Here is a 27204-nt window from a genome sequence, read left to right on the forward strand (position 1 = left end):
TCGATGCTTCTACATTTCTAACAACTGCATCCATCCAGAAGTCGCCGGGGCTCTGATCTCCAGAAAGTGCCCAGAATGTGTCCAGAATCCAACCGGTGCCTTCCATCTACACTGCCAACACCCAAGCCAACCACATCATCTCTTGCCAGGATGAGGTGATGCCCATTGTGCTCATCCCCCTGCCTGCCTTGTCACATCTGTCCTTGGTGTTCCCTTCATAGCACCTGACACACACCACAGCCATCTTATTATACTTATTTGTCAGCTAACTTTCTCTCTCCTTGCAGGAATGTTTGTTAGGTCCAAGACAGCGGCTCATGCTTGTCACTATGCTTCTGCATCCTCACTACCTAGAAAACCATTTGGCATATGCTGGGCATTCAGGAAATAGTTATGGGAGAAGGAGCACCAGAAACAGGGACAGAGGTTATCTTGGTACTTGAGCATCCAAGTACTTGGTACTTGGTTATCCAAGTACAGGCATTTGGCTTCCCAAATGGACACAGTCTTCTGAGGAGCATCCTTCCAGCCTCATCCACTCATTTTTTTCCCTCTGCTTTTTTCCCCTTCTCCTCTCTGCTTTGTGTTTACTGCCCTCCCATCTTTTCCTCTAACCGCTGCATTTTGGGTTGGTCAGTGGGTGTCAAAGAACAAAACTGACCTCCCCTGGAAAGACATATCGGGGTCTTTGATGCGGAGTGTGTGGGAAGGGACTTTCAGGCTACAATCATCTGAGTAAGCCTAGGCCCACACAGAGTCGGTGCCTGGGAGACAGGTGTTGAATGAGTAAATGGAAAACATGAATGATCCAACAAGACACTGAAAGCTCCTGAAGATAAAGGAAAACAGGGAGATGCAGGGAATGAGTGAAAGAGCAGGGAAGATTGCATCAGATGTCGTGGGTCATACTAGAAGCTCTTCCCTTTTTATAAAGGCTTCATCCAGAATCATATATTGTGGATAAATGACATGAGCTTTGAGAAAAGCAAGGTCTGATAGGCGTTTTGGTGGGCCTGCTGTGACTGCCATGCTGAGCAAAGAATGATGGGGAATTAGAGCAGAAGCCAGGACTGCTTGGGAGAGTGCTGCCGCCATAGAGCAGGGAGCTTATGGTGGCCTCATCCAAGGACCTAGTTTTGGAGGTGGAGTTGGTAGAGAGTGGTCATAATCTGGAAGGAAGATCTGAAAAGATTTGTTCGTGACTTCCATATTGGGTACGAGAGAATGCTGACACTATGATTTTTATCTTGAAAAACAGAAAGGCTGGAGTTGCAACTGATTAATATCGGACAGCTTTGAGGAGAAGTGGTTTTGATGAACTCAGAAGGACAATCATCCAGAGCAGGGGTCAGTAAACTAGGACATTGGGCTAAATCTGGCCCACTGCTTGGTTTTGTAAATAAAGTTTTACTGGAACATATCCATGCGTATTTGTTTGTGTATTAACACAAAATCTGCTTTTGAGTTTCAATAGCAGATGGGAATATTTATTTTGCATATTTTCCATTGCTATGTCATCATATTATTTTCCCTTGAAGTGTATAATCTTCTGTTAATCCCATCTGGTGCATTTTTCAATTCAAATACTGTATTTTCCATCTCTTGAATTTCTATTTGAGTCTTTTATTATACCTTTTATTTCTCACCTTGTCATGTCCATGCTTTCCTTCATTTTATTTTCCTTACAGCATATAGTTGATATTAATAGGAACTATTTTAAGGTCCTTGTTTGCTAGTTTGATGATCTTGATCATCCTCGGATCTGTTTCTATTGATTGATTTTCTTTGCTGGCCATGGGTCATATTTTTATGCTTTTTCTTCATGCATGGTGTTTTCTTATTGGCTCCTGGATATTGTGAATTCTACACTGTACAGACATAGATTCCAATGTATTTCTGTCATCAGCATTGGACTTTTTTCTAGCATAATATTAAATTACTTACAGATCATTTTAGTCTTTGGAGACTTATTTTTAAGCTTCACTAGGGCAGGTGCAGAGCAGCCTCAGTTCTAGGGCTAATTTCATCCTATTTTAAAGGTATAACCCATCTGATGACCCTACCCAATACACACTGTATGATACGGTCCCTTCATCTGGACAGTACCAGTCTCATCTGAGTCAGGGAACCAGTTCAACTTACGGCTTTTGGTTGTGCTCTTCTTGTCCTTGGGAGCCTCAACCCATCTACATGCAGAGACACCACACAGTGAGAGAGAAAAGGGGACCTCTCTGCAGGTGTTCAGATCTCTGTCCAGGTACCTTCCTTCCATCCCAGTTACTTTAACTACCTTCACCTTTACTCTCAGCCTCTCGGATCCCAGCCTGACTCCTGCATCCTGCGTGGTCTCTTCCTCTTCAAGCTGCTGCCTGGAAGCTGCCTGCAGATGCTCAGTTGTGATAACTGGAGGGCTCACCTGATGCCATCCCTTTCTTTCAACGACCACGATCTTGTGCTACCCACGGTGTTATATGTGATTACAGCTATGTCATATATTTCATCTGGTTTTATATTGATGGGGGACAGGGAAAATCTGGTAGCAGTGAATCCCTCTTGGGGTTATCTTCATGGGAAAGTGGAAAGCTAAGGATTGAGTTTAATGGGTAAGACGGATCTTAAACAAGTAACTGAATACATACTTTAGAGATGGCTGTAAGTGTACAAAAAATAGCATAAGTTGTGTGTAAAGAGGGAAGCAAAGAGTCGGGGGTGGGGGTGCTCCCTCTCTGTGGATTAATGAGATAGTATGTGTAAGGTGCTTGGTGCAGCAGCGGCACAGAGGAAGTGTGAGATGGGTTTCAGGCATTGCCAGTGTATTATTCTATTGGTAAGCCAAACGGTGTAGTGTTGGAGAGTGTGATCTCCTGGCTTTGAGAACCAGGTCCAGCATCTCATGATTGATCTTGGGCAAGCTGTCTTCATGTCTTCATTTGTAATGTGAGATAACTAAGAGCTTCTCCTGATTTGCTGTGGGCATTCCATAAACTGTGCAAGGCATGAGCAGTACACATCGTGAGCACTCCGCCATGCCTCCTATTCCTTGGGGTTGCCTTTCCCGGAGCCTTCTGCCCCGGCAGCACACATCTTGTCCCTCAGATGGATGGTGGATGTGACTTTCTAGATAGACCCTGACCGGTGCTGTGCACTTGGAGGGATGCTTTCGCCGGCCTCCTGGCCTTGTCATTATGTCGCAGCCATGGACGGGCCAGAGCTCACTCAGCGTCAGCTGGATGGTCACGGAGCCCAGTGGTCCGTGATCCCTGACGACACCATATTCTTGCCATGGAGCTACCAGAGAGGCTGTCTGCTTTGTTCAGAGCAGCGAGGCCCTGACTTGGGAGGTGTAAGACCTGTCTGTTTCTTTGTTCTGTCTTTCTTGCCACCTGTGGGTCTTTCTGTCTGTCACTTGGGGTCTGGCTGTCATCGTGCCGTTGACTCACGAGCTCCTGGCCTTGCTTGATTTGCTTCTCACTTGGTGTCTTGTTCCTGATGCAGTTGATGCCTTTCCTTGGTTTGTCATGAAGCCTGTAATGTGTCTCTTCCTGACTTCATTTAAGCCTGCGTGTCCTCTTTCTCTCCTTATGCGGACATCTTTCTTCTCCCCCAGGCCCCATCTCTCCCTCCCTGTGTTTTCCTGGCCTGTCTTCCACTTTCTCTGTCCCTCCATGGGGAGGGCCAGATGGATGGACAGGGATCAGCCTGAGCCCAGAGCCAAGGCTCCCCTGCCCACTGCAGTCACCACGGCACCAGCCTGTCCCCGGGAAAATACACAGAAGGGTTTATTCATATTTAAACACAGTCATTATTGTGGACGGCAGTCTCAATAACCCCACTCGAGTTTCCTCTGGAGAATTCCTCTCAATGGTGCATCTAATCAGGTTTGAGTTTTAACTGAGCAGCTGTCATTTGCTTGCTGGTTCTGTGGCAATCTGAAGATTGATTAAATTTTAATTTAGCCCAAGATGTATAAGGAGATTTATTTCACATAACAGAGTAACCTTTGGAATTAAGCAGAGCTTTGTAACACTGAGGTGCGAGAGAGGAATCAGAGGGGACCCCTCCACGATCACGCCTGCCGTCAGCTGCGGCACGAGTGCACGTGGACTCCACTACGTCGGAGGAAGCAGAATTCACCATGCAGGCGACACAGACCAGGACTTGCCCTCGTATGTACTCTCCCTCTTTCTTTCTGTCATCTCCCTGACCGTCATTTCCCCCATTTTTCTACCCATCTCCACAGGAGTCGTTGTCCGGCTGTCCCACTAACTTTGTTCCAACACATGTGTAACAATTACACCTCAATAAATACATTATACCTCAATCTATTTAAAAAATTAAACTATATTTAAAAACATTTAAACTATGCAAAAAAACAAGAGTGTGTTCTCTCCACCTCCCCTCCGCCTGTTCTTCTCCACCCAGCTCTGCCCCGGACCCAGGGGTGCAGCTGTCCTCCCCGCTGCCCGACTGCCCCATATCCACTTCTCCATCAGGGAGATGCCCGGCTCCCCCCCGGCGCTCAGTGCACCAACTCGTCTGACCCTGGGACATGAAGACAGTTTGGGAATTGCTCATTCCTATCCATGGAAAAATGCTACTAATAGGATTTATTATTTATTTCAGGCTTTGTTTTCGCTTTGCCTTTCGGCCAAGATTACAGTCAGAGTCATGTGTTCAAATGCTACTTGTAATCCCTAAAATTTAACAGTTGGAGCAGCAGAGGCTCGTTCTTGCTCACTTGCCATGGCCAGCACAGGCTGGCCGGAGCTCCGCTCTGCGCCATCCTCACCCTGGGCCCAGGCCACTCAGGCAGCCACCGTCACCATCACCGTCACCATGGCAGAGATGGGAGGCTCTTGTGCTTTTAGAGTTTCTGCTTGGGAATGAGCTCATCACCGCACTCAGTTCATTGGCCAAACATCCACATCCAGAGAGGACAGGAAGGCCATCCAGCCGTGTGCTCCCAAGAGCAGGTGGACACACCTGCTTTGTTGACCTCATGGATCCCCAGAAATCCATTGAAAAACATCCTGTTGTACAGCTGAGATCGTATGAGAGATGAAGTGACGTTCCCATGGTCGTAGAAGTCAGAAGCAGCAGGACCTGGTTTCAGACGCCAAGAGCTTGATGCCAACCTGCTCTTGACCTATATGTGGCTCCAACAGCACCAACCTTTTACCTGCTGCTTAGAGTCCTAACACAGGGGCACCTGGGGGGCTCAGTCATGAAGCATCTGCTTTCAGCTCAGGTTATGATCCTGGGGTCCTGGGATGGAGCCCCACATCAGGCTCCCTGCTTGGCAGGGAATCTGCTTCTCCCTCTGCCTCTGCCACTCCCTTGCTCATGCTTTCTCTTTCTCAAATAAATAAATTTTTAAAAAATCTTTTTAAAAAGTCCTAGCACACACATACACACACACCAGTTCATTAGGCACTTCCCTCACTCATGGACATATTCATGTTAGAACCAGTGCTCCAGTGAGCATCCCTAACAGGCTTCCTGTATGACATTTTTTTCTCTAAGTGAATTCCCAGAAGCTGAAATGCTGGGCAGTCCATCCATTTTCCTTACCATTTAGAGCTTCTACCAATCCTGAGTTCTGGATAAAATGAAGGTGTAAATAGAACCAACATCGTAAATTTGTTAACAGAGATTACACAGGATGGCGTATCATTGTAATGACTCCTGGCACATACCAGATACTCACTTACATCAGAGTCATGGGTTTTGTTTTCTTCCTTTTTTCCCCCCATCTTGAGTGTGTGGTGCTAGTATGCGGCTCCAGGACACGGAAGCCCAGGATGCTCCCGATCTCCTTTACTTTTATGTTGGCTGTGGTAGTTCAATGAGCCCACCAGACCATCAATTTCCACACACAGAAAAAGGAGTCATGGCTCCCTTCCCTTCTTGAAGACAGGTGTCTACGGATAACAAATTCTTTCTAGCACTTCTTTCTAGCTCTGAGATCCCTCTAGATTCAGTTGTCACCTCGGATTGAGACACTATTGGTGTTAATAGTGTCATTTAAGAATATGTGACCGTCTGAATAACACAAAGGGAGATGTCATACTCTTAGAGCTACTGGAGCCCCAAGCTCTGAGCATCTATATGTTCTAACTGTGACCTTTGTGTCCAATGTTACTTCTCCCTCTGGAAAAATGTCAGCTGGTCAGAGAAGTTGTTGAAGGGGTCCTGTACTAGATCCACTCATTGGAGTTTCTGGTACTGGCAGATCACTTCTTGCACAGAACTTATATTGTCCACTTCCCACCACTTGTGCAGTGGAACTCAGTACTCACACGGAGGTATGATGAGCCTTCCCACGACTCCGCATTCACGCCTCTCAGTGCATAAACTGCCAAGACATATATTGTCTTTCCGCTCAGAATATCATGCAATCATAATGGAAATTGATCCCCATAAAGGGACATAAATATGCTTTCAAGGCATAAAACTCAAAGCTTGCACAAATAGGAGCAGAGTAAAAGACTTGTCTTTTGATAGATGGTGAATTGTTTGAAGTCTCAGGCATTGCGGGATGATTTAAGTGAAATATTTAAACGGGAAAAGAGGATTATTACTGTGCCAAAGGTAGGCAAGAATTCCTGAGAGGCTGTTTGTGGACATTTGGAAAAATAGGTGTAAACATCTGAGTCATGAGAAAGTGGAAATAGGTGAACACAGTTGCAAAGAAATTTGTAAGAAAAGCATAAGCCTGGATCAATAGTGGGTTTTGTTTTGCTTATAAACTTGTCACTTCTCTTTGAAACTGTGTCTGGGAAATCACTGCAGGCCCTCTTGGAAGTGAGTGTCTAGTGGGCAGAGACTAGTGAAGGTCTACTCTGTTTCCCTGGTGTTGGAGGGGAGCCTGGGTTCATTCTTTGTGAGAATGCTTTCAGCTGTAAGTGTCAAAACAGAACAAAACAAAACATGCAAAATCAAGAGCCAATCACACTAAGTAAAAGGCTAAAACTTCTGGGATGACAGGCTTCAGGTACGGCTGGAACCAGGAACCCTGTCATTATTTTCAGGAATAGGTTCTGTTGTTCTTCAGTTTCACTTGAAACAGTCACTCAAGAGAGTGCCCTAGCCAAAGTTGGGTCACGGGCCCCTACCCACCCTGCGCAGAAAGTATCAGCACCCTTCAGGTTGCTATTAGGAGGAGGAGGAGGAGAGATGTAGGGTGGGCAAAATACTGCAGGGAGGTCAATACTGGGGGGGCAGGGAACCTAATAGTTTGCCAGTGTGCACAGAAAACATACAAGCAATGCTCACAATTGAATGATGGAGAGGGCATGACCCTGGCTGACCTGTGCCTGGTCCGGGCCTTAGGAGGCCCTCACACTCTAGTCCTTGGGATGGGGCTCTACCCCCATTTCCCATGGTGGGAGCTGGTTTCCAGGCCATGGCTTTGAGGGGCATGTGGCACTGGACTGTGTGGACAGTGCCGGAATACCCACGGAGGCCCCTCCATGAGCCCCAAGGTACTGGCAAGAGAGTCTCTCACCCAAGACCAGCCTGGAATGAAATTCTCTTGCTTGTCACACGTGTCGCCTGGCATCAGGAGGGTACTGCCTCCTTCCTCCTGAGGGCAGGGGGCAATTTCAGATTTCCCCTGGGAGCCTCCTCAGTCTGCAGGCAACAAGTTGAATTTGGCTCTTTATTGCTGAAACAAGGTGACATCTTGTTCTCTGTAGACAATGTGAACATTCCTATATCCATATGGTTATCCTGCATTTGGTGAGTTCAGATATCGATTCCCACCATGACTTCTCTTCATGCCGTCCACCTTCAATGCAGCTGTATATATATTTCCTTTCCCTGGGAAGAATGGAAATCTCTGTCATTTGGGCTGCATCTTATATACCATTGTGATTTTCTCCAAAAGTGCATTCAGGTTTTTGATGCAAAATGAACAAATCTTTTTTAAAATTGTAAAGAAAAGGAAAAGAGTTTTAGTCAAGCCCAAATTAGGACAGCTGGCCAGAATATACGATTTTCCCAAAAAAGAGAGTGGTCTGGAGAAGGAACATTAGGTGCAGGGTAATAGACGTTTTTTCACTTAGAGTTACAAATCATCACAATGAAGGACATTCCAGAAATTACAAACTTTATTTATCTTATGTTTTAAGTAGGTGCAAGGTGATGCCACTTATTTTTTAGGATTGATTGATTGATTGATTGATTTATGAGAGACACAGAGAGAGAGGCAGAGACACAGGCAGAGGGAGAAGCAGGCTCCATGCAAGGAGCCCGATGTGGGACTCGATCCCCAAGACTCTGGATCACACCCTGAATGGAAGGCAGACGCTCAACCCAGAGCCACCCAGGCATCCCAAGATGATGCGACTTTAATCTTATGGGACCTAGAGAGATTTGTTTTTGTTTTTTCTTTATATTCGGAATGCTTCTTTTTTTAAAAAAAAAAAAGATTTTATTTATTTATTCATGAGACACAAAGAGAGAGGCAGAGACACAGGCAGAGGGAGTAGCAGGCTCCATGCAGGGAAGCCCGATGTGGAACTCAATACTTGATCCCAGGACCCCAGGATCACGACCTGAGCCAAAGGCAGATGCTCAACCATTGAGACATCCAGAGGCCCCTCTTTTTTTTTTTTTTTTTTTTTTTTTTAAGGGAAGCAGACCTATGTGTGTTTGGGGTTAAAACAGAGCCTCTGCTTGAGGTTTTGGGGAATAATCTTGACTGTGGTAAATGTTAATGTGAAGCTCCCCAGGGGCCCAAGGGCAGGCCTGCACACATGGGAAGTTGAAAATGTCCTTTAACAAGGTCACCATGCAGGAATGAAGAAGCAAATAAACAAATGAATGAATGCATGAACGAATCCAGAGGAGAGAATCCATATTTCTAAAAAGATAATTATTTATCCTTTGCAGATTTAATTGATAATGGCTTTCAAATATTTATTCCAAAACTGTATTTTGTTAATAAGTTACTTTTTTTTTTTACAAGTTGCTTTTATTTGCAAGTTTATTACCAACAAAGAACAAATCGCCTGTAAGATGGGAGTAATAACTATAATCATCGCCTGTAGTATCGTGGGGAAGTCCAGCAGAGAAATTGAATATGAGGTGCTTGGCCAGCAGCTAGTGGGGTGTCAGTGCTCTGTAAGCATCTGCCGCTCCTGTCATTTTGTTGGACATTCTTTTACCCATTCTGTGTCTGGGGACAATTAGGGCTGATTGAAGAAGATGACTGTGGACCCACTTAGTGCCTGAGCTGAGACTAGGGGCTCCAAGAGTGAAGGGAGCACTTGAAATGATCATCCGTTGGGTTGATTCTGGTGGAGCCTACTGTTGAGTATTCCGAGGATCTCGCTGCTGTGGCCCAGTTTCCCATCGGTTTCTCCTGTTGACTCTTTCTCTTGGACAAGCGTGGAAGAGCATCTTCACTAGAGTCCCTTTGTGAACCTGCCTGGTGGTCTTTCATTCATTCATTCATAGAAGCAATCTCTCATAGCATCTACTGCAAGACCTACAGTTATTGAGCTCTTGCTGCTCATTATATGCCAATGAGCATATAATGTTCTAAGCTTTGCACATTTTCATTAAATCTTGATGGTATATATTTTTATTATCTCTGTATTCCAGGGATCTCAGGCACAGGGAGAAGTAAATAACTCGTGGCAGACCTGGTAGTGGACTATAAAAAGCCATTTACACACTCCTACTCCACTGCCAACTCTACTCCAGATGCCCACTTTCCCAGCCTCCTCTGCAGGTGGGCTGGCCGTGTGACAAGCTTTGGACTTCTGATGAAAAGGAGCAGGCACAGCAGGTGTACTCTCCATCCTGCCTTCTCCCTGTGTAGACAGTGGGCAGATGGCTGGTGTGACGGATGCCATCTTGCTACATGAGGGAGTGGCCAAGAGAACGGCAGAGAAGTAGCCCTGACCTCGGGGAGTCACTGGACCAGAGGCAGCAGCCACGGTCCTCCAGACTCTGGTTATGTAAGAGGCATAATTAGACCCGTGTTGGATCATTTCACTTGAGTCAGGTTTTCCATGACTGCAGATCCATTGGAACAGAGGCTGGGCTAGCTTCAAACCCAGACAGTCCAGTTCCAGAGCCCACACATGTGACCTCTCTTCTGCACACCAGATACCATCCCCGGTTCTGTAGATGCAACACAGGTCAGAACAAAGGGGGCTGAGGCACTTGGGGAGTTTACAGTCTAATGAGTCATTAGAGATGGAAACACAAACACAAGATAAACATAAGGTGAGCTGTGGTGGTCATTACTGTGCAGGACAGGCTAAGGCAGCGCTCATTCACACTGTGGAGGGCAGAAAAGCCCTATTCCTCTGAAGAAGTGGGCATGGAGGCTGAGATGGCCGGAGCAGAGGCAGGTATGGTGGAGGGCTCTGCATGGGTAAGAGCGGGAGGCATGCTGAGTGTGTGCTACCGTGGAGAGAAGTAAGAGAAGTCTGTGAGGAGGAACAGGAGGAAGGGTGAGAGAGCCGGAGGGTGGGCCAGGGTCAGATCACCACTGGCAGGGAGCATGGGCTTTATCTTAAGAATAAACAGTAGGATGCTTTCAAAGAGTTTGAATCTAGGAGAGAAATGATCTGAATTCTATTGAGATGAAAAAGAATCTCTTCAACTGTCATGGGGAGAGTGAACACAGGACATGGGTTGGAGGCCGTTGTGGCTGTCCTAGTGAGGACAGTCTCTCTGTAGGGGTGGGGGTGGCCATGGAGATGGCAAGAATGTAACAGGTGAGACAGAAGTCATAAAGGTAGATCCTACAGGACCCCAGGGATCGGCAGAGGAAGAGAGAAACTAACATGTTCACAGATCCCTGGGCTAGAGGGGACTGGGGGCACATGGAGGCTTGGTGGGGAAGAAGGATCCTGGGTCAGGTCAGGGGTGCAGAGGTTGATATTCTGGGACTAGTTAGTTCTCTTCTGTTACTTGTGCTCTTATTTGTCTTCTTTTTAAAATATTTTATTTATTTATTTGAGAGAGAGAGAGAGAGAGAGAGAGAGATATGGGGGTTGGGGAGCAGAGGGAGAAGGACGAGCAGACTCTGGGCTGAGCTCAGAGACCATGCAGGGCTCAATCCCACTACCCTGAGATCATGACCTGAGATGAATCCAGAGTTGGCCACTTAACTGACTGAGCCATCCAGGTGCCCTATTATTTGTCTTCTTAAATTGAAACTGCACTGAGCACCATGTTCATTGTTTTAATAAGCACAAGCTATCACTTACCAAGTGACCCTTGAGTGAGATTTGGCGAATGTTGGAAGGCACCCTGTGCAGCGTGTGAGCCTGGTTTTAGGCTGGGATGTGGGGTGGGGTGGGGTGGCAGGAGGGGTTGTGGGGGGATAGGATGATGCCCCTGCCCCTGGGGGTGGAGAAGGAGGTCTAGCCGTCAGGCTTCCTGAGCTCAGGCTGGGATGAAATGCTCCCGACTCCGGAATTGCCGTGTCGCACGACCTGGGGAGTTGGTCCACGCAGACGTGGTTTTAGTGGCAGGGCATGAGCTAAGGTGGAAATGGTCTGGCTGGCGGCCCCAGCCTGCTCATGGGCTTCCCCGTGTGTGACCTACACCCTCTGCTCTCCTGTGCAGGACACGGAGGTGCTGAACACAGCTGTCCTCACCGGGAAGGCCGTGTCGGTTCCTGTCAAGGTCGTGGGCATTCAGGAGGACGGCTCCGTGGTGGACGTGTCAGAGGCTGTGGAGTGCAGGTCTGCGGACGAAGATGTTGTGAAGGTACAAGGGTCCTGACCGTCGGGCCTGCCAGGGGTCCGGTCCTCTGGGGGCCCTTCCCTCTGTCCCAGGGTCTCATTGGGCTGGAGCGAGGGTGACCACACCAAGGAGTGGGGGGCTGACCCCTCTAGAGGGGGCCTATCTATACCCTCTCCACAGAGGGGACCCCCAGTCTCTTGAACAGAAATAATTCTCTGTCTCTCCCTCTCCAAGTACTATCTTCCCTACTTCTGCCAATTCCCCATGTCATGTATTATTTCCTACCACATTTTCCTTAAATGATTCCCTTTTTTAAACTTGTAAATCAATTTTAGCCTCACTATATGACAAGAAAATCATGAGCTTGATGTACTTTTTTTTTTTTTGAAATTCGCATTCCATTCAATGACTAATGACAACATGTTAATCAATGTGCCACCTGCTGTGAGTCTTACCAGTGGGATCCATCTCCCAGTTTAGGAAGACCGGCTGTGGGGCATTTCTGCTGGTTTTATCATTCTGATAAGCTGGAGGTATGATGTCACATTCAGCCAGGAACCAGCACACCATTTCTTTCCGTGTTCTTTGCAGGGGTCTGTGTGAACCAGCAAACTTTGAGTTTCTGCCGATGTTTGGTTGGCACACTGGTTGTCCATTTCCTTTTGCAGTGGACACCTCCTGGAGAAAGGACTTGAAGCTTCTCCCTTGGGTTGCTAAGGGAGCCCCAAGGGCCCATCCATTGATTCATTTTAGGAAAAAACAATGCTGGGAGCTCTGTCTGCCCTGACATTCCACGGCCTCTGGTGTAGACATTGAAGGAGACTTGGTCTCAGGCTTAAGATCTTCACCTGGTATAGAAGCCTGCAGGACATTCTGTCGTAGCAAAGGTGTGGGAGGGGCTGGTTTGCAGATGTTGTATGCTAGCCTTTGTTGGAGGCTTCGGAGGAGGCAGTGCCATAAGCCAGAGATGCTCTTGGTAAAGAGCAATGAGACTGCTAAGAGGCATATTTAAAAAATAAGAAGGATCCTAAGGAAACTCAAATTTGGCACAGCCCGTTCCTGGTCTTGGAACATTAATTCTCCCTCAAGACAGAAGGTGATGTTGCTTAAAACCCTGGGGCTTCCGGCAGTCCTGCTCCTCGGGGCATGTGTGATTCAACAAGCCTGAGGCCTAGAATAATCCAAATTTAGAAAAATCTGCACCGCGTTTTTGTTGGCCGGCAAAAACAGCAACAAAAGGGCTGATGATTCATTTCCCTCTGTTGCCTTTGACAATGCACATTATTTCTTGCTCCCACGTCATTGTCACTGAAGAGTGATAAGAATCAGCAGTGTTTTGAGAGAGGCTGTATCCGTGTACGTAGGCTGCCGTGGCCCCAACAACTGGCTCACCTGTGCAGCTCCCCAAGCCCGTGCTTCTTCCCGAGAGCCCCCAGGCTGGGGTCCCCACTCTCCTGCCCTGAAGGACTCTCCTCTCCAGAGGCAAGGCTAGGCCCATGGAGGGCTGGACTCTGATTCACTCATAGAATCATAGTGAACATATCCTCTGCCCCAGCTCGATAGACAAACCACTTTGGAAAACAGTAGCTGAGTGCTCCATGGTCACTCTTGTGGTTGCATGAAGATGGGGCTTTCTTTCCAGAAAGTAGAGCCTGACCTTCAGAGGAACACACTGAGCCTGCTGGTTACCAAGCCCAGTTGCTTAATCACTTTTCTGGGCCATGCCAGGTTCTGTTCCAAATCTTTGGGCCGGTGTAAACCCAGAGGACTTAGTTAATTAGCTGTATTGAATTTTTCATAGCTATGATGCGAGCCCTACGGCTCCATCTCCCCGCCACTGCTAGAGGACTGGCAGTAGCCACAGAGTTGTGCGTTTCCTCTGCCAACGTGGGATAGTCCAGGGGCCTATCCAGCAGTAGACACTCATCAGCACCAGAAATTCTGCACGGGAAGAGTGCAGATGGGGGAAATTCTGTGCATTGAGGTTTGCAAAGTGAGAAAGTGTGAATTTGGGAAAAGGTAAATTGTGATAACATGAAAACAAAATTGACTTTTGATCTCAGGGCTGGGAGCAAGTTGGGGGTGGAGGGGCATTGTGGGGAATTCCTATGGGTCCAGAATCTAGAAGAACACAATGATTTACAGCGACTGGAAACTTGACCTAAGCTAACAAGATGAGGAAAGGTCTTACTTTAGTGTCTTAAAAAAAAAAAAAAAGTCTTCCCTAGCAGAGATTTTGGGAGACACGGCTTAATGGCAATGTGTGTGTGAAAAAGCCTTGACATTTTTGTGAGTCGTGAAATCCAATGAGTTGACTGTTTGAAAAGGTTGCCATGAGGCTGACATGATCTTCACTGGCATTAATCAGTGCCTGATCCCAGAACAGAGGTCACACACGTGCAGACTGCAGGCCACGTCTAACTCAGAAGGGATGTGTGCATATTCTGCATTTTTTAAATTGACTCGCTGGCCACCATGTAAAAATCATCAATTTTGCCTTGAAACCTGGATTTCTAGCTCCTTTTGAAAAACTATGTGTTTTAGGTCACACTGGGTTCATACTCCTGCCCGTCAGCCTCATCTGGGGCTGATGGGTCAAAGCTGTGTATAGAGGCAGGCTCTATACTCCCCACCACTCCCTCTCACTCTCCCACAGAGGCTTGCAGGGCTTTTGCCACTTCTTGCTGCACTCCTGCTCGTGGTTGTCTAGTAGTAGGTTTCAGAGAAAAGTGAGGCATGTCTCGTACCCTGGCTTCTGATAAAAATCAGCAACAAACACTAGCTCTCACAAGGTCTTTCTAGGCATGAGAGCAACCCTGGAAATTGGAGTATCTTCTTCTCATGGGTGTCAGGGGCGTAGAGGGCCCTCGATGTCTGTCACAGAGAGATGCTTAGAGGATGCCTGAGTGTGTAGCCTGGTGATGAGTAGAAAAGGCCCAGGGGCGAGGTGAAGAGAGAGACAGGACAGCTCTCTAAGCCTTTTTGGGGCCATCATTCTGGAGATGGAGTAGATTCATGCTATTTAATCACCAGAGTAGAAATTAAAAGAGAGCCTCTCTAGCTCACTATAGAGAAAGAAAATGCAGAGTAGTGAACCCTTTGATTAGGATTTCAGAGGGAGGACCTCTGCTCACATCTTGAGTCCACCTCCCTCTCTATTTGACCTTGGACAAATCACTTAACCTCTCTGAGCTCAGGGTCCTTATCTGTTAAATGGGATGATAATAGCACAGTGGAAAGGTACCTTCTGCAGAGGTTTGTTCTAGCACCAGACTAGAAGGCAAAACTACCAATCATCAGTCATCCTTGCAAATCCTTTAAAGAACACCTTGGCTTTTAGAAGTCTTAAAAAAAAAAAAAAGGCCTAGTTGGTTTGTTTATTTATCTTTTCTCGTTAATTTCTTGCATTTGGGTCATGGGTAAATTTCCCATGGCAATATGCAGCCAGGTCTAGATTTTTAAGTGGTGTTGAGCAAATCACAGATAAGGAAGATTAAGGAGAAGCTGGAAATGAGTTAAATTTCCCCCTATTTAATTCTTGTCTCCTTTGTAGCTTCTGATGGCTGTGTTGTCAGATGGAAATCTGCACTTATTCTGAGCATAAATACTTGGATTATCATTACACGGTTAGAATGGTGTATGCAACAATCCCAAAGAGGAATCTCAGGGGGAAGTAAAATAAGATAATGTCTATAAAGGGGTTACGCAGTGCTTGACCTCCATTTTGTCAGTGAATGTTATGTCTCTAGCTATATTGTACTCACATCTCTATCTTTACCGCTGTACAGTTAAACCTCTAATACACTGAAGGACCCACAGAGTCAAATTCCATCCCTGACCCAACGATGTGTCCCATGTGCAGCACAGTGTCCAGTACACTTATGGTCCTCAAGGAATATTTGTTGAGCATGTGAGTGAATAAATGCCACAGTGATTTGGAGATGAAATAAGCCACTTCAAGGGCACTATACAGTTTGTTGGACTATCTCTAGTGACAATCCTCAAAGAGAGATGAAGGGCCCAGGTCAAAGGAATTGACATTAGGTAGAGCCTTGGGCCTGAGTCCTTAGATCCTCTGATGGAAGTCTTCTTTCCTTCATATGGAATATTATTATGCTAGAAGCATTTACTGTGGGTATACAGTGTGGAGGGAAATGTACGGAGCTGTGGAACATGCCAAGATGGAGCGGAAGTAGCTTCCCTGAGTAGGAGCTTACACAGGAGTTAATGCATATTCATAGGTAACATTGACTGGGTGCTTAACGTGTGGCAGGTACTCTTACAATCATCACATCCCAACTGTTTACCCATCTAATCCTCAAAAGCCCTCAAGGTACGTAATACTACCATTCATGCTCTATAAGTAATAGAATGGATACACCGAAGGGTTAAATATCTACCTGAGGTCACCCAGCTGGTAAGTGCAGCAACCAAGCTTGCAGTGTGACCGGCTGGTATCAGGGCCTATAGGCTTAACTATTGGATGTTACTGAATTTCCATCCTGGGTAGCAGCCCAGGATGTAGTTAAGGGGGATTCTTTTTTTTTTTTTTTTTTTCTTTTTTGAGATTTACTTATTTATTTGAGTGAGAGAGAGAGAGACAGAGAACACAGTATGGAGGGGCAGAGGGAGAGAGGGAATCTCAAGTAGACTCCCAACTGAGCACAGAGCCTGATACAGGGGTCAGTCTCAAGACCTGGAGATCATGACCTGAGCTGAAACCAAGAGCCAGACACTCAACCAAGTGAGCCACTTAGGCACTCCAGTTAAGGGGGATTCTTACCAGCTAGTAACAAAAGGCCATTCCTACACTTTACGCATCAGAGAAATCAGCTAGTACTGTACTTTTCCAAATTTTTTCAATACCATACCTCTAGGAAGACACATTGTACTGTTTCTGCCAAGAGTCTTTGAAAGTCTTCACAGGATTGGAAATAGGATATTAGAGTGATGACTATATATTGTCCTCTTTGAGTGTCTATCTTGCTACTCAGCTCATGCTGTGGACTCATGGTCTTAATTTGATTAACAGTTGTGTTGTTAGTAAATCAATTGAGGTCTCCAGAACCCCAGAAGCCATGCAGGGGTCTTCCACAGGGGAGAGAACTCTAAAGATAGAACCATGTTGACCTCAGGGGTGGTGCCCACTACCTTATCCCTGTAATAATTCAATTTCTCAGCCTCCAGAATCAGCCAGGCTTGCAATAATGGGAAGCCAAAGGGCTGATGAAAGAACATTAACATGCTAATCCCATCCCCAGGGAGGCATCGTGTTTTCAAATTAGGTCTGCCAGTGTTGAAGGCAGAGTATCTTCTAAGGGATGTGATGCACTTGTGGTGATATGTGGCCACAACGTAGAGGCCCATGTCACTCCTGGAGAAAATCATCAGCTTTGAGAGATTGGCTACATTTCCAGGGTTAATGTTCAGCAGCTACAAAAAGGCTATGACTATGTTTTCCTTAAGTTTGACTCTTCCAAAGGATAATAAAAGGGAATATATTTCTTGGAATCAATGCTCTAGAGAGACACACTTGAACTACAGTCATTGAGCTAAGGATACCATCATTCAGGCAGATGTGGTTTGGACAGGTGTGGCAGCTAATCGGATCTGGTAGGTCTAATTGGAATTCCCTCATTAGTTATTTTTGCAGCCTTTTATTTGCTTGTTGACAAGCCATAGAAACCCAAATATCCCTGTTTGAGGCCCTAAAGAATGTATTGGCTCAAGTAGCTGAAAGTGTCCAAGATGCCTTCAAGCCAGATTGGATCAGAAGATCATCAGGATCTGGTTTCTCTCTGTCCCTTTGGTCTGATATCCTGTGTCTTGTGCTTATTATATACAAGAATATGTAGTATTCTTCTATGTAGCATCCCCCAGCTGCTCATAGATTTCTGTCACTTGATAGTCAAGCCAGAAAGATCAGAACTGTCTCTAACACTGTCAAGAAGAATCCCAGGCTTGAATGGATTTGGGTCTAGTGTTTATTCTCGATGCAATGGTATTGTGACCAAGGAATGGAATGAGAGTGTTGGTCTCGTCCGGGTCATATGCCTACCATTAGGGCTTCAGGTGGGATGAATTTAACCTGAAACACATGGTATAGGAGTGGGGCAATAAGGGAGGGCTGTTTCACAGGGAGCTTTCCATCACTTTGCACACCAAGAAGACTGGACTCTACATAGGTCCCCAGATGGGCAGAGCTTCTGTACATTTCCTGCCCATGTTCCTGCTATTTCCTGTGCCTAGCACTGCTCTCCCATCCTCTGCACCTGTGGACATCTCAATGTCCTCTGGTCTTTGCTCTGGCCCCCCACCCATGCAGTCACCTCAATCTTACCATTGTGCGCCCCCACAGGCCCTCACCTCTGTATGTCCCCAGGTCGATACATGTCAGAGGGACTCGGCACATGGCATGTCTGCCCCTCGAGGGCAGAGTCCATGTCCCACTGAGGGTCCTGTCCTCTGGGTCTATCGGAGTGAATGGTTACAGCAGCACACAACTAACACACACAGCAACATCACGCCTGACTCCTTCTGCTTGTGTCAGATTTGGCCCAGTGTTCCATCCATGCGACCCCACAAGGCGGGTGTGAGCATCACTGAGTTTTATGGCTCAAGAAACCAGTAACTGTGCTCAGTGGGTTTTGGGTAAACGGTAATCCACTGTATATCCAAATTCATCGCGCCAAAAAGTAGACAAACAGTTCTTCCTATTTCTTTGCCCATTTATAGACAGACTTTATAAAGACAGATATTTCCGGAAACCCAGATTTTTGTGTAAGAGTTTTGACTTTTCAACATTGGCAAGTCATCGGGTTGAAAGAGCTCTGCGAGCACATGTGGCCTGGGGTGCCGGTCTGACCTTCCCGCCCTGGGACAGCAGGACATGAGACAGAAGATGACCCCCTGTCACAGGCAGAGCGGGGGTGGGAAAGGGGACGTTGTCAGAACCCCACGGGCATCGATGAAGAGGAGGCAGGGGGCTCACAATGGTCTCCTCACCGACTTCTCCAAAAGGGTCCATGTCGGTGCTGGGCTACGACAAGCTTCCAAGGAGCTCTCAGACTGATCCTAATTTTATTTAGAGGGAGACAGAGAGAAATCCAAAGGAGGCTTAAGGCGATTCTTTCTCTCTTAGCAGTGCTTGGCAAAAATTCCTACAGAGAACACTGTTATTCTATTTCTGGGCATGAATTTCCTTCCCTTTGCCCATCACCAGGAGCCAGGCGGCTAAGAATAAGTTGTCAGGCAGCTTGGCTGTTATTGCCTGATTTTGTCCTGCTTTGTGTGGGCGATTTGGACTTTTATTGTACCTTCCTAATTGGGGACGGGCATGTATTTCCTGTTGGCCTGAGGATGGGTACTGCTGCCTTCCCGAGGCTTTCTTCCCATCAACACCACTGTGATTTCAATATTAATTAGCTCTTTTGTTCATGTCTGTCTTTGGCATCTCCAATTAAGAGCTGACATTCTGGAATTGTCTCTGCGTCATGCAGGGAAATCTTGGAATGAGCCAGAGAAGGCCTGTGAGCCTCCCAGCCTCGCTCCCTCAGTCCACATGGAATGCTCCCTGCCCTCCTCTCCAGGTGCCTCCCATCCTCCTCAGGTCCAAGGTCGAGGCTGTGCTAGAGTCGGGTCTGTGAATGTGTCTCGGATATCAGACAGGGCCCAGGGCTCCTGGAGACATACTTATTTTGTGTTCAGTAGGAGGGAAAGGGCCCCTCACTGATGTTGTGGCACTCGATTCACAATTTAAACTCTTGCCATGTGGCTTTGGTGGTGAGCAGACTGTAAGGGCTCTCTTGATTACACAGAACAAGAGGCCAAATGAGGACCGAGGCACTCAGCCTTGTACAGCGAGCGGACGTGGGGGATGCATGGTGAATGATGTTCTGGCATTCTTTTGGAGAAGTAACATCCTCATTTTGCTGTTGAACGAGGGAATGGTAGAACTAGGGCATGAGCCTCATCTCTGGTTATCCAGAGCCCTCCTGGCGGGGGGTGGGGGTGGGGGGAGGTCTGTGGCCTTCCTCCATGAAAGAAGGAGCATTCTTCTGCTGATGGGAACCTGAGATCACACAGCACTAGGAGTCTTCCCATCATGGCCTGGTCGCTGGTGAGCAGGAAAGATGCCAACCTTGAATTCCACCTGTCAGACGCCTCTGGCCACCTCTCTCTCTCTCTCTCTCTCTCTCCCTCTGTGGGGCTTCAGGTTGGGGCTCCAGCTACAAGTGGAGTAATGGCATCCCATTCTGATATCAAGACACTACTGAGCCCTTGGGAAGAGGCGTGAGGCTAAGGAGTGACTTGCCCCAGGTCATGCAGCAGGTAATGACTGGTTGAACCAAATGTCACACTCAGGGCTTTGTGAATCCATATTCCCCCCACCTTGGAGGTGCCTTTAGGCTGGCACATGGGTAGGTTCTCCTTCCTTGAGACCCATGCATCTGTGTTAATACCAGACTTTCCAACAGATAAGGAAGAACCAGGCACCAAGTCCTCACAGCCGGAGGAATGCATAGCTTCTTCTGGGCTGACGTCCTGATTGTACAGCTGAGCACATAGTTGGGGACGTGGCTCCCACTGAGGTCCCTCAGGAGTTCGGGACAGAACAAGAATCTAAGCTCAAGCCTGCTGCCTCCGGGCCCATGGCTCTTGGAGGGTATCTGCTGAGAAGTTTGGCTTTTCTTTTTCTTTCCTGTAGGAAGCCAGCAGGAATCTTTCAAGCTGGCAGTCCTGTCTTTATCTGAATGCTCTGCTCACAGAGGTATTTTTGTCAGATAGATTTAAGCGGGATTGCATTCATTGGCATGAGAGGAAACTCCACCCCAACAGAAGTACTTTAGGCCTCTGGATAAACTCTAACGAATGCAAAGGGTTCCTGAGATTAGAAAGTTTAAGAACCACTTGTCCGAACCAAAGAAGCTCTTCTTTTCAGCCGAGCATAGATTGGCCAAACTACAGCCCAACATACAAACGCAGTGATGGAGTATTAGTAATCCCATAGCAGCACTTGTATGTGGTAATGGTAGTGTTGATAAAGTAAACAGATGATCATTGAGGATGTACCGCGTGCCAGGCACACGAGTGGGCCACCTGCAGGACTGCATTGATTTCTGGCCACTAAGCTCCTTCACCGGCCGTGATCTGGTGAGACCATCACTCTCATTAGCCTGCACAACCCAGTACTGATGACCAGGCATTTTTCCCACGTTGTTATTATTCTAACATAATCACTATTGGAAACATCTGTTGTTGAACATGGCACTGTGTGCAAAGCCTTGCCTGATTGGTTTCTATTAATTGCATCCATAAATTAAATGTTCAAATGGATGTAGAAGCAGAGAGAACTGTGGTGGGAGTTGGGGACAGGCGCCAGCTGTGGCCCTGGTCACTTGTGGGAACCTAGCCTGCCTTCCTGTTGGCCACTTGTCCCCTCTCACGCTTTTCCCTTTCTGTTCTGACGGAAATAGGAGAACCAATGATCCATTCAGAATCCAGGGAAGGACAGGTCCCAGGGTGCTGTGGAGATCTGTACTCTGCGCAGATCCACCAAATGTTGGATCCTGAGCCCCACAGAGAGGGTACGTCCGTGTCCTGAGCTCTGTGCTGCCGGATGACGTGCAGTGTCTCGGTGCACTCTCAGGACGACATCGGGAGGGACAGCCCGCTCCATAGAAGTGGCCAAGGACATTTCCTTCCTATTTGTCAAGGCCAAGGACAGGACACCCCCACCCGGGTGATGCCAGCCTCTGCATCCTGCCCATCCAGCTGTGACTCCGGACCAGCCCCTGACTCCTGGGCTGTCCTCCACGTTCTTACACTTTCCAAGTCTTTCCCCCACTCTTCCTCTTCTTCTACCCTCTGCTCTCGCCCCTCCAGCTTCTGAAGCCACTTCTATCAAGCCCCCAGGGTGAGCAAACTTTGCAGCTCATTTCTGGAAGAGTGCAGAGCAGGGGGCCATGTACAGAAGTAGAGCACCCCCTGGATAGTGCGTTACGGAAAGCCACGCTTATGTCATTGCCCTCAGTTAGACATGGAGCTCCCATGGACCGTGGTAGAGTAAGAGCTCTGGGACATTCAACCCGTGGTACCCTGACTCTGACCCAGGGATTAACTGGGTCCCCAGATCTGCACATTCTGCTGTAGCACCACACATTTGGGGTGGGGGGTTACTCCCAGCTCATGCATCGTGTTCGCTGAGTTGTGGGTTGCTAGCCCTAGAGACGATGAGATGCCAGATGCCCAGCCTGGTAGTCCCATCACGGGAAGGGTTCTGTCCTCATGCATAAAACAATTATCCATGTTTCGTTAGTTATTAATGAAAATGTTAACTAGCATGAAAGAGAAACACTGGTGCTGTCGGAGAAGCGAACTGTCCTTGTTGCTGTCAGAGCAGCAATCCTATTTGATTTGCTGGAAACATATATATTTTATACACACACATGCCCACATACATATTTGTGTATACACAGGAATATGTATAGGGATATATGTACAGGAATATATATACACACATACATACATACACACACACTCACATATATACACACACACATCTGATCTCTATCACCCAGATGCTGTGCACACTGTATTATCTTGGAGACTGTGTGACACTGCAGATGGGTGCTCGTGGGGATAGGTGGTGGGGAGAGAGAAGGCTTATCGGGCAGCTTGACCCGGAGACTGCAACCCAGATTCCCAGAGGAACCTCAAGGAGCAATGAGGACTGGAAATCCATGATGACCATGCTGGTGATAATGATGATTTTCTGTCTGTTAGTGATTGTGGGAATTTCCTGCCACATGTCAGGAGAGGAAGAGCGTCTAGCAGCTGATATGTGATCAGCATTTGTTGAAGAGGAAATGTGTTCATCTAACAATTGGATTTGGGACCATTTTTCCTCCTGTTGTTCTTATCAATGAATGACGATGGGTGATGTGAGGTTTGGGCATCTGGGGGGATTTGCAGACCTTGTAACCTGCCTGGTAAACACTGTAAGATCAGTTCACTGTTTCTGCATAGGAAAGAGGGTTGTTTTCATTTTAAAATCTGTTTATTTTTTATTTTTAAAAGATTTTATTTATTTATTCATGAGAGACGCAGAGAGAGGCAGAAACACAGGCAAAGGGAAAAGCAGGTTCCCTGCAGGGAGCCCGATGTGGGACTCGATCCCAGATCCTGGGAACATGCCCTAAGCCGAAGGCAGACACTCAACCGCTGAGCCACCCAGGCATCCCTTAAAATCTGTTAAAATTGGGGCATTTGGATGGCTCTGTCAGTGAAGTGTCTGCCTTGGGTTCAGGTCATGATCCCAGGGCCCCAGGATCAAGACCCATGGCAGGCTCCCTGCTCAGTGGGGAGACTGCTTCTCCCTCTCCCTCTTCATCTCCCCCTGCTCATGGTTTCTTTCTAGATGTCTGACTCAAATAAATAAATAAAATCTTTAAAAAACCTTTTAAAATTAATTTTTGTTACATAAGTAATGCATACGCAAATGTAAAAATTGAAATGGAAAATTTAATTGAAGAGATTTCAATATAAAAATTCTAAAAATATGTAATATATTGAAATTAAACTGCAATCTAATATAAATGATTAAAATGTATATGTCCCAACCTTATCCTAGCATCCAACTCATACATAACGTGTCGTCGGTAAGTCAGCGTGGATTATTTCAGACCTTCATCCGGGTGTTTTCATACATACATGGGCCTGCAGAACATGCACATGATTGCTGTGTATATATGTTTGCCTTGTTTTTGTATCATACAGCGAGTGAGTCCGTCTGTGGCTCTCCTCCAGGCTGGAGGCGTGATGTTAGGGATGGAATCAGCATTCTCATTAGAAACTAATTATTTCTCTTGGTTCGTTACCTTTCCAGCTCAGCCTTTCTCTGAGAAACTGTCCTCAGGAGTGTGTGTTCCTTCCCCGAGTCTTACCCTAGGGTATGGCGATGGAGGAGGGGTTTCTCTCTGAAGAGGGCGGTTAAATTACTGAGCAAAGATGAGCAAGCACTCTTCCCCTCCAAGCAATCAGCTTCACCTTCATCTCATCACTCTGTGCACCCTCCCTCACTCCCACAAAGAGGCTGCAGGTGCACCGAATGAGCCCAGAAAGGCCTGGGTTAGCTATCCAAGACCACAGGGCCCTCCTCCAATCACAGAGTAGTTTCCAGAGGGAAAAGCCCACAAAAATGTAGGTTCACACACACACACACACACACACACACACACACACAGAAAGATTCTTGTTCCCTCTGGGGAGGGTGAGCTTGTTCTAGGATTGAGTGTCTGGTAAGAAGGACCCACAGAGAGACAAGTTCTGGCATTTGCTCATAGAGATTGCCTTTGCAACTTCATGTACCAGGTTGCAAGAAAGTGTGCAAATGCAATTTACAGTGTGGTTCCTGCCCTGTGCCTGACAGCACAACATCCCATTCTGTGTACCCATAGCCATGAAGGCAAGGATGCTTTTGCTGAAGACGGTGAATCCATTTAAACTTTAAACAAATGAAACAGGAGGCATTTGAAGTAATGAGTGAATCAAAGAATTATAAGAAAAGTTTCAGATCCTTGGATTTTAAGGAGTAAGAACCGAGCGGCCCATGGCGTCCAGTGGGATTCTGGGGGGAGCAGAGAGGCTGTTCCCTCTCGATCAGCTTGGCAGTCATCCCCCTGGTCTCAACGTGCCCTCAAGCCCCCCAGCAAAGAGGACCCGGGCAGGGAGTGAGCTGGGAAGGGCGTCTCTGGGCAGTCATGAAGCAGCAGCTGGCAGGGGGCGGGCGGCGGGGACACACATTGGGAAGCAGGCCACAGGTGGGGCGCTGCCTCCCTCCTTTCTGTAGGTCTGCTGAGAGGTACCACCCGGACCCCTCTCAATGATGGAAGGGATCCGTCTCCTGGAAGCTTCTCCATGACAGTGCGCAGCTAGCAGAAATGGTGCCTAGCTGGAGAGAGCTGCCCTCCCAAGGCCACTTGGCCTCCGGGGGCGGCCTATGTCAAAGCTCCCGTGGGGTACTGAGGCCTGCGTGGATGAAGCCACCTTGCAGCGCGTCTCCTGCCTCTTCCAGATGCTGTGGCCCTTCCTTGCTTCCCGTAGATGCCGGTCCTGCCAGGACCCCTGCAGAAACATCCTGGGTGCTAATCTCCCTCCAAGAACCAGCCCCACTGAAACCCCACTCGTAACCGGTGTACACTCTTTTCTTCCAGCAAAGCTCTTGTCCTCTTCTAACTTCTCTTTTCTTTGATGTTGTCTCCTATCTGAAAGAAATACCCAAAGGCCGGAGCACAGCATTCTGTGGGGACCGAATATTGATCATCAGTTAAAGAGGAAGGCTCGTAACCACATCGGAGAGCACACAACTATTACCGCGCGGAGCTGGTCCACTTAGGAGGCGTGGGGCGTTGAGTAGAAAACCTCCTTCTCAATCCTTTTTAAAAGGAGAATATAATAGTTCTCGAGGGTGCCAAGAACCGCGGGGATCGGCCCTGGGACAAGGCCTGAGGGCGGCCCCACTGGATCTCTGCAGCACCCTCAGGGAGCTCTCCGGAGCCCCGGCCACTGCGCGGCCCCCACGCTCCAGGGCGCAGTCCTGCCAAGAGCCCGAGCCTCCATACTCCTCACTGTGCACCGTGGAAGCTTTCCCCTCCCACACCCCAGGAAACCTCCAGGGGCTTCTCCAACAGATCCGGTTCGGCCTGTGAAGGCCCCTCAGCTCATCTCTATGCCCCGAGTTGCCCTGCAGGCCAGGGCAGTGCCAGCGGTGATCAGGGATCGGGACAGGCTCAGTCCTCCTAAGCCGTGTGGTTCCCGGTGCTGGGAGGATGGCCCAGGTGTGAAGGAGGTGGGGGATGCCTCGGGATTGGGCCGGGGGATGCTCAGGCGGCAGGAAATTTGGAAGGGACCAGTCTTCCCAGAGTAACTGGGATCGAGTTCCCCTTAGAGCTCCTTATACAATTTGGCAATAATCTGCCGCCACATTTCATTCTTGCATTCAGAAATTAGATGAACAGAGTATATATCAAATCAAGCCAATGAATTCCACCCTCATCCTCACCCTACAAAGGTCCTAATTCATTGTAATTTTAGAATGCTCTCAGTTTAGTGGTTCTGACTATTTTAGCGCAGTATTGCCTGTGGCGAGGCCGTTCGCTTTCATTTTCGGTGAAGAGAGAAAATCAAGTTGTATAGGATGATCTGATGAATTGTCTTCTCCAGGAATTTGGAATGAGTGAGCCGGGACCCAGGGTGGGTCCTTTCTGATTAGGAGGCTCCGCGTGCTCTGTGCCTGAGGCCCGCTGCTGGGATAAGGCTGCACTGTCTGGCTAAGTCCTGGAAAGTTCCTGTTGCACAATAACATCAAAGACATTTCATCACTGAACTTTGCACCATCATTATTCATGAGGTTAGTGAGGCGAGTTGCTCGTACCTAGAACTTAATTATGTCATGATGACATTACCTGAAGTAATTTCCTGGATGTCCATATGGGCATCTACTGTGCATGAAATGTACCGTCACACATTTGGGCAACCATTTCAGTGACACTAAATATCTCTAAAATGTGTCAGCTGGGGAATCGGCAAACTGTGCTTTGAAAGAAGTTCCTAATCTTAATCTGTCTGGGAGAAATAATTTGCAAAGAATGCAAATTTGGGGAACTCTCCTGGTCAAGACCCCTTGCACAACTGTTCAAGTTGTTCACTGAGTAAGTGCACGCAATTGAGGGAGTAAACCGAAGAATAATATTTAGTCCTCTCTCTGGGTGGAAAATTAAAGGCGACCATGAATTCCTTTCCCTGAAAGTACTGTCTATGTCTCCTTCCCTTGAATGTTGGCATGTTGTGGCCTTGCCAGGCAAAGAGAATTTACTAACGGTGAAACTATGCTAGTTTCCAGGATCAGGTGTTAGGAGACTGGCTCCTCCTACTTCTTCTCATTTAGAACACTTGACCTTGGAACACTATGCTATGGGGAAGACCAAGCAGCCTAAATCAGTTCTTTCTGGTGGGTGATTGTTTCTAAAACTACATTATGGATTCAAGCAGAAGTACTCTATGACAGTGGGTGTGCTTTGTCCTTTGGGAAGTCTCTGGGATTCAAATGTCTTTATCATTGGGATCCCAGGTCATGCCGAGGTCCCTGTGAAACTCTGGAACCTCATTCTACCCATCAAAAAGGCCTTATCCTGGGGTGAGAGAGGACTCTGACACAAACAAGAAATCTCACTTCCTAAGTATTTTGAATTCATGCAGAGACTCAATCTTTGGAGAAATTTTGCCTCTCAAGATGAACCTATCAAGATGTAAAAAATTTAAGATTTGCACATTTGTTGGGGTCTTTCAGTCTGACACTTAGGAGAGGTAAAAATTCAATCACGATGCCATACATTTAGATTGAACAGCTCATATCTTCAAAGCCATTTTATATGCATCATATTATTTGCTAGAACATTAAGGATATTTAATTTCTCATGTTGACTCCTTATT

The 27204-nt window shown here is 47.3% G+C and overlaps 1 long non-coding RNA gene across 1 annotated transcript in view; it reads left to right on the forward strand.

The window, feature by feature from the left end:
* Window positions 1–9613: 9613 nt before the first annotated feature.
* LOC144299712 (uncharacterized) overlaps window positions 9614–27204 on the forward strand; it is a 48609-nt gene continuing 31018 nt past the window's right edge. The window contains exons 1-2 of the long non-coding RNA XR_013366373.1: window positions 9614–10151; window positions 11593–11736. This is a non-coding gene — a long non-coding RNA (uncharacterized LOC144299712). The remainder of the gene's footprint in view (window positions 10152–11592; window positions 11737–27204) is intronic.

The sequence above is a fragment of the Canis aureus genome, chromosome 27 (genome assembly GCF_053574225.1).
Source record: "Canis aureus isolate CA01 chromosome 27, VMU_Caureus_v.1.0, whole genome shotgun sequence".
NCBI lineage: Eukaryota > Metazoa > Chordata > Mammalia > Carnivora > Canidae > Canis > Canis aureus.